An 8,724-nucleotide genomic window follows, 5' to 3' on the forward strand; every position below is an offset into this window, starting at 1 on the left:
CTATCTATGGAGTACCAACTCAGATCTGTAGAGTACCAAATCCGGTATATCGAGTACAAAATCCTAGCGATTGAGTGTCAAAGCCTATCCATAGAGTTTCAAACCCTCTCGACAGAGTACCTAAACCTATTTATCCAGTACCAATGCCTATGTATAGAGAACCAAAGTCTATTTACACACTACCAAACTCATCGGATACCACCAAAGACTATCTGTAGAGTACCAAATCCTCTCTGAAGAGTACCAGATCCTATCTGTAGAGTATCAAAGTCTACCACTATAGCACCAAAGTCTATTTACAGGGTACCCTACACTTCTGATAAAACCAAAGCCTATATGTAGAGTACCAAACTCATCGGATACCACCATAGACTATCTGTAGAGTACTAGATCCTATTTGTCGAGTACCAAAGCCTACCACTATAGGACCAAAGTCTATTTACAGGGTACCCCACACTTCTGATAGTACCAAAGCCTATATGTAGAGTACCAAATAATATCTATAGAGTACCAAAGCCTACCGACAATACCAAATCTACCGTACCATATTTGGAACTGTCTAAAGCCAATTTTGGCACTACTGTAGTAGTGGAATTTTACCAGTACCATGAAGTTGGTTTTTTTCTGAATTGTTTTGTTTTTGTGCCATAGGTTGAGCTGTACCAAAGATTCAAGAAGGCTCACCCAATGGTGGTAGTGTCTCTTAGATGCTTCGAGGCATTGAAGCCATACTTTGTATGGAAGCTGAAGGACAAAAATACTTGTTGCTGTGTGGTTCATGTGCAGATGCTCTATTTCAAAGAGGCCCTTAATCAAATGTAGCAGAACAAGTTTGGGCACCACGGGAAAGGTCACCTTTGCACTTGCTCCGTTTGTTGCAAAGGTGATGAGAGAGGAACGTGTTTTGCAAACCAAGCAATGTGTCAGCACATCACCGGTATGTGGGAATCCATCATGTGCCCAAAGCCTCCAAATTGTGAATACCATGCAAAGAAATGCTTGATGGGGGACTTCTCACAATGTGGAGTACTGAGGTTGACATTTTGTCCCGATGAGATAGCAGAGGATAGAAAGGAGGTGTCTGTGAAGGTTTTCATGGAGGTTGTAACAGGACAGGTTCATGAAGGTGGGAGTGAGAAGAAGAGAAAGGAATTGATTGTGCAACAGATGAAAAGTGGGACTTTTCTTAGCCTATTTTCAGCCCATATGACAGGCTTCATCAAGCACAACTTTGTCTTCCGCTGGCAAGCCCAACAATTCAAGGACTGTTTGCAAAATTTTCCTAGCAACATTGTAGTATCTGTTATTGACTTTGCGGAGAATTATTCCTTTAAATTTCAGAATGAAATTCAGTCAATGCATTGGTGGTCTACCCAAGTCACAATACTTGTGCACATCACTTATTTAAGAAATGCAGCAGGTGGTACACAGAAGACGCTACACTTCTACATATTGGATGACAAGCAGCATGACACATTGTTTGTACAACATTTTTTCTTGTTGCATGACAAGTGGTTGAAAGAACGAGGACATTCTCTGCAACAACATCGGGTTTAGTCAGATGGTGCTGCTTCACAATTCAAGGCCCGAAGACCTTACTATTTTGTGGCCATGTGCTTTCAAATGACAGGCTTGCACATGATGCATAACTTCTCTGCATCCAGCCATGGAAAAGGTGAGCATGATGGGGCAGGGGCAGTCATCAAGAGAACTTTGATGCATGAGGAATTGAAACCAGATGGCTGGCGTATGAAGTGTGCAGCCGATGTTGTCAACTTTTTGAAAGAAACTTTTCAGCCATGAGAACAGTCTCAGAGGTGTAATACGCAAAGAGTCTTTTGGATTATTGGTGCGGATGAAGTGCAGTGCAATCTGCAATGGGACTGTGAGTGCAGTGTTGGCTCCCGCTTATTTCATTGTGCTGATGGCTATTCACAGGACAACCGCACCGCCATACGCTTTCGATAAGTTTCATGCTTTTGTGATCCGTGTATGCATGGGTTGTGGAGAAGATGCAGGAACAAAATACCCATTGAAGAATGGAAATATGTTTGCATCAAACCATTGCCAAAGTCCTGGGATACAATTAGGGATGACGAATCAGATGACGAGGAGGAGGGTGGAGATTCAACATGGATTCCGATGAGCCAAGTGTCCAACCTGCCACTATATGAAGGATGCCCTGCAATGTTAAGTGGCATGCTGTCCATAGGGGATAATTTTGCAGTGAAAGCAGCTGAGGAAAACGAAGACTTCTACATTATCAAATGCACAGAAGTGTTGTACCAAACGGTGAAAGCACAAAAGGATAAGTGGCATAACAAAATTGTTAGAAGAGGGAAGGTTGTTGAAGGCTTTTTTTATGGCCAAGTTGAAGGAAAAGCTGATACATACCGGCTATTGGATCACACATCTCCGGTAATGACCTACTCACATCTTGTTAGGGCCATACGTTTCCCGATGGAGCCTATTGCAGGATCCCTAGGTCAAATTTTACAATACAAGTTGTCTACTGAAGTATATGAGAGGATATACAATAGCATGCCATTTCATGATGATGAGAGCGACGAAGGTGCGTCCATGTTACTTGAGGGCAATGAGAAGCCATGATTGAACAAATGAATCCGATACTCAATAGTACCAAATCCGGTAGTCAATAGTACCAAATTTGGTAGTCAACAGTACCAAGTGTATTGCGCACTATGTGCTTTTTAGTGACTGAGTCAACTTGATTTTTTGGCCCTGAGATTTTTCTGTTCTCTCTATCTAGTTCTGTGTTGATATGTTACCTTTCATTACATTACTGTTTCAGTTGTCCTCAGTATATGTGCATTAAAGTACCAAATTTGGTACTTTTTGGTTCTGTTAAACTTGGGTGCACGTTTGTCCACTATTACAGTACCAAATTTGGTACTTTTTGGTATTGTTGAACTTGGGTGCACGCCTGTCCACTATTACAATACCAAATTTGGTACTTTTTGGTACTGTTGAACTTGGGTGCACGTCTATCCACTATTACAGTAGGGTGAAAGCATGTATAGGTGGCCTGGAAAGTAATGTCAGGGACATTTTCTTTTTTGCGCTTAAAAGTGGGTGTTTTAAAAGTGCTTCAAATCTCAAAAAGAATATCACTCTCCTAAGGTACGTCAATTAAGTCTCCTAACATATCACAATTAATGAGACTAAATGTAATTTATTGCTGAACACTGGGTTATTGTCCGTCGCTTCTTTCCCGCTACAACCTGTCTGAGCTTTCTTTGTCTCTGAGATCTCTCTTGGAGCTCTATCTAGCTCCTCTCTGTCTCTCTCTCACAGAGCTCTTCCTGAGCTTTTTGTATCGCTCAGCCCCCTCTCTCTCTCTCTCTCTCTCTTTCTCTCTCTAAGCATGGCTCCTCTTGCGTCTGAGCTCGCACTCATCTCTCTCTCTCTCTCTTAGCACTCTCTCTCTCTCTCTCTCTCTCTCTCTCTCTCTCTCTCTCTCTCTCTCATGAGCTCTATCTCTATAGGTTCCTCTTCTACTTGATGATTCTTGAGGTATGTAAACACTTATTATGCTTTGTTAGTATCTTGCTAATTAGTGCAAGAAGTGCCATGTATTAATTAAAAGTATAGCATGTAGTTATGATTTGTATTGTATTTATTGTAGAGCAATCCTTTGAAAGTACTGCAACAATGGAGCACAGTGAAGAACTGTCTATCAGCTCATCGTATTGAGTAGAGAAGCTCAACTTCAGCGCAGAAAATTAATGAGGGAATATTGGGCTACTCAGAAACGAAAGCAACGTAAGGCAACGGTCAACTTAGTGACGGAAAGCAATACAGGGCAGATGGATGAAAGAAAGAAACGAAGGATATGTCAATCTATGGTACAACACTTTGATACATTAACCATGGGAATGGATGCAAGTGGTAGGAAGGAAATATTTGATGAGCTTCTTCAACATCCTTGCTTCCTTACTATGCAGAGTAAATCCAAAGAGTTGAAAGCAATTATGCTAAGAAACATCCACAACACTTTAAATCATGTGAAGGTCCCAAGATCTTTATATGAGTTTTTTGTGAAGAAATCAGCAATGATGATGTTGGTGAATCGTGGACGCAAGGAGAAAAACACTGACATGAGCATACCGTAAGCTGCCAAGCTTATGGGGATCCACAAAAGAAACTTATATTCAGCCAAACATCACTTAATAGTGTCAAGTGAATCCGATGGTTCGTTCCCTGCATCTGCGCGTCATAGAGATGATGCACGGAGAACTCACATCACTCAAACTGTTAAAGACATAGTCTTTCAATTTTGGACGGATGAGACGAGGGTGTCCCCCAACAAGAAAGATGTTTGCAGTAAGAGGCTAGCTAGATGTTCATATGTAAAGCATCCAATCCACCTTCTTGAGGAGCCTCAGGTAATTGATATATTTTTTTTAGCACTTTTTATTGGTGCTACAACTCATATTCCTGCTACAACATTATGTTTCTATACCACTTTTTATTGGTGCTACAACTCATTATTGCTACAACATTATGTTGGTCTGTCGCCTAGTATTTTGTCCCTCCCAGCTACTTTTTAAGTGCTAGTTCTGAACTTCCCCAGAACTTTCATGTCCTTACTCACCACTTTTTAATCGTTGCCCACTATATTCAAGCAGTGCAAACCATTTTTTATTGGCGGTTCATCACCGTCAAGTGGTTTGAATTCACTTTTAAGTCGTGCCAAACCACTTTTTAGTTACGCTGAATGCGGTTTCTCACCACTAATAAGTTGTCCTCACACAACCTCTTAATATTCTACCTTTTTGTATGGTTACTAGTTTCTACAGTAATTTGTATTTGTGGTGCATTATTTTCACAGGTAAAACAATACTACTGAATGTATCATTACTAGTTTTTAGTGGTGCACACCAGTTTTTAGTTATATAGAATCACTTTTTAATGTTTTGAAACAATTTAACCAGTTTGAATGCTAAGTTTATTTTTAACATTTGTATACATGTATATTGCAGGTGGAGATTTATTTAAGACTCAAGAGAAAGTATGCAGATATTCAGATTTCGCAGCGTATGAAACCGTTCTTTGTCTGAAAATTGAGGGATCGCTACACCTACTGTTGTATTATGTACAAATGATTTTCCTTAAAGAGGCAGTAAATCACATGCGGACTCGAAGTTTTGATCTTCATGGTTCTTGCTGCATGTACAGCTGCCCTATATGCCTTCATCATGATGAAGTTGTCAACCATGGATGTCTTGCATACAAAAATGCAAGTATGAGTACCACTTCACTGTTGGAGTCTATACTCTGCCCTATACTTGCAGAACATAGTTTCCATAGCTACCAATGCTTAATGGGAACATGCAATGCATGCGGTATAGGTAATATACAGATCTGTCCAAGAGAATAAGTTGAGCAGAGTAAGCAAGTATCTGTGAAGTTTTTTGAAAATATAGTGGGTGCTACTGGATTAAACAATGAAGCTAGAAAGAGCACTGTGAAATACATTGTCCACAAGAAAATGTTGCCTAGAGAACTTTTGCGAGTGTACCAAGACCACTTGAAGAAGTATGTCGCTCACAATTTTATATTTAGGTGGCAAGCACAACAATTCAAGGACTGCATTTCTTTGTTTTCAGATGATGTGGTTGTCTCCATCGTTGACTTTGTAGAGAACTACTCCTTCAAGGAGAAAAATGAGATCGAGTCAATGCATTGGTACACTAAGTAGGTCACTATCTTTGTCGTGATTACTTATTTCCGCATCACATCAGGTGCAATAAAGAAGACCATGCACATTTTTGTCTCAGATGATAAACAACATGACACCTTATTTCTGCAGCATGCTTTTCTCTTACATGCTCAATGGTTGAGAGATCAAGGGCTAAGCTTTAAAAAACATTGGGTTTGGTCAGATGGCGCAGCTTCACAATTTAAAGCAAAGCGACCGTTTACTTTGTTGCTAGATATTGGAGCCTTACTGGCATGGAAATGAATTGGAATTTTTTTTGCTCAGGACATGGAAAGGGGGAAGATGATGGGGTTGGGGCTGTCATTAAAAGGGCTCTAACTCATGAGCAATTGAAGAAAAATAGCGTGCGGTTGACTTGTGCAGTTGAAGTTGTCTCTTTTTTGAGAATGCATCTCAGTACTAGAGCAACTACTATGTATGACAAGCAAAAGAGGGAGGTCAATAGGGTGTTCTGGGAGGTCAAGCTAGGCGATGTTCAACGATCCCATCAATGGGACTGCAAACCATTGAAGGTCTCAAGAGCAATCAACTGTGTGAATGGGTATTCTGAGAACAACACTTGTGCATTACAATCAAAACGATTGTCATGCTTTTGTTTTCCTTGTAGGCTTAGCCATTGGAGAAAGTGTATGAACAGATCACATGTGGAGACATGGAAATATCACACTTTGGAGCCACTTGCTAATGATTCCCAGTCATACGGAGACTCAGACGATGAGGAGTTCCATGGTGCCACTTATGCAGGTCATTATGACTCCTTAAGCGATGCTCTCACACCTGGAGACAATTTTGCTGTCACTTTTGAAGAGAATAATGAGGAGGCTGTTGACTTCTACATTTTGAAGTGTGTAGTAGCTAAGGGCCTAACAACTAACGAGCAAATTGATGCATGGGGCAACAAGATAGAGAAGCATACTTATATGGTCACGGGCCATTGGTATAAATCCCTACAAGCAAACTTGTATGAGCTGTGGGATAACAAGCCAGTAGTTTTCATATATTCCCACTTGATAAGGGCAATAAAGTTCCCTATGGAGCCTGTAGTGCTCGATGGCATAGGAGAAGTGTTCGAACTTTCCAATGAAAACCATGAGGCAATATACAATAGCATGCCCTTTGAATTGTAAATCAAATCTGATTTTATATCATCTAGTGAAAGATTGAACAAGATGGAATTGGTGTAAACGTACGATGGAATTGACATGTTGGTTTTTGAGAATGCTTCACCACTCCCCCCTCCCCCCCCAAACATCACCACTAAAAAGTGTTGCAGTTTCAAAAAAACTCAATAAAAATTTACCACTTTTTAGTGGTACTAAAGTGGTTTAGCACCACTAAGAAGTGGTTTAGCCCTACTAAAAAGTGGTTTATCCCCACTAAAAAGTGGTTAAGAATGCTTCATCACTCCCCCCAAACATCACCATTAAATGGTGTTGCAGTTCCAAAAAACCTGTTGCAATAACATAATAAAAATTTAACCACGTTTTAGGGGTTTAGCACCACTAAAAAGTGGTTCTGAGACATTTAGAAGTGTAGAGACATGTATAGTGCAGAGACAGTAAAGTGCCAGAACTTCTGTATATTACAAAAAGTATATTACAAAAAGTATATTACAACAATTATCTAGAAACATCTACATATCCACCAAGAATGTACAATATATAACGTTTCTGGCACTTCTGGATGTACAATCTCATTCATCTCCATTTATAACAAAGTGCTCAAAGACTAAACTCGAAAGTTCATCTTTGGGATTGTTGATGGGGTTTGCCTTTGTATACTCTAGGGTATTGGGGGTTAGTGCCCATTTGCACAGCCATGGCAACAGTGTGCACGTGAGGTGATCAGGGTCTTGTTCTTCATGAAGAGGATCCAAGGTGGGTGGACATATACACTCCGAGACATTGCGCATATTTTTATATATGGAGTCATCTACCAGCAATGTCCGAGAGGAGTCTTATTCTGGAAACTTGTTCCAAACATGGTAAAGGGGCTTGAAATACACAGGTTCACCAACAAGGTCTCTTGGAGCTCCAACAATCTCTTCAAAATACGACCACTTTTCACATTGCCAGTTTGAGAAGAGATCCCTAAAGTAATAAGTCCTATGTTCCCATATGTCTGGCCAACATGTATTGAGGATATGCTCAATGTTAGTAGCAGTACATGTGCTCCAAATCATTGCATCTCCTATTTTCCTCAAATCCCAAACAAATTGCTCAACATCTCTACTGTAGTAGATCCACAACTTCTCGTCCACTCTTTTTAGTTTAACTCTATCGGAAGCTGGACGTGGAGGGTGTTTAAGTTGTCTAGTCTTTGGATCACGTTTGGTTACATCTCGTTTCACGAATAGTCCATCGAGATCAAGGATGATGAGCTTTTTGATCTTGCAGACAGTCAATGAACAATATGAGTACAATAAATAGACAATCAATAAGCAATAAACAACTAGTGAACGAAAAATAAAGCCGTCGTTTCATTATCATCAAAATGAGGGTACAAAGACAAAATTACAAAGAGGCTACAAAGCACAAAAGGTTAATAGGGGCTACAAAAGTTTCTTGCGGGACTTTGGTTTGGGAGGTTTAAGGTTGGGTGCTTGGAGGTTAGTCTTTTTCCGAGCAGATGAAGGCTCCTTGGATTTTTTACCTCTTGGAGTAGGCTCTGGAGGCTCGGATGCAACCTTAGCTTTTTTCTTTGGTGTGGCGCGCTCTTCAGTGTTGCTCCTCTTTTTCCTACGCCCCAAAATCTCTGCACAAACCTCTGAAATAAGAAGTTCTGAGTCCTTATCAGACAAGTTCACTGTTGTATCCTTTTCAATTGGCTTCTCAGATGATTTTTCAGCGTCCTCTACGTCCTTGTTTATTGCAGGTTCTGGCTTCAGAGGCACCTCGGCTGACTCCTTGGATGCGTCACCTTGAGCTCCCACTACATCTACTCTTTTTTCAGCCCTTTTTTCTGCCTTTTGTTGGTCCGGA

At 40.5% G+C, this 8,724-nt stretch overlaps 1 pseudogene; it reads left to right on the top strand.

Moving 5' to 3' along the window:
* The first annotated feature begins 3,959 nt into the window (after positions 1 to 3,959).
* On the top strand, positions 3,960 to 5,081 carry LOC147452100 (uncharacterized; annotated as a pseudogene).
* The last annotated feature ends 3,643 nt before the right edge of the window (positions 5,082 to 8,724 follow it).

Source organism: Adiantum capillus-veneris, chromosome 8 (genome assembly GCF_014529385.1).
Source record: "Adiantum capillus-veneris isolate H3 chromosome 8, ASM1452938v2, whole genome shotgun sequence".
Lineage (NCBI taxonomy): Eukaryota > Viridiplantae > Streptophyta > Polypodiopsida > Polypodiales > Pteridaceae > Adiantum > Adiantum capillus-veneris.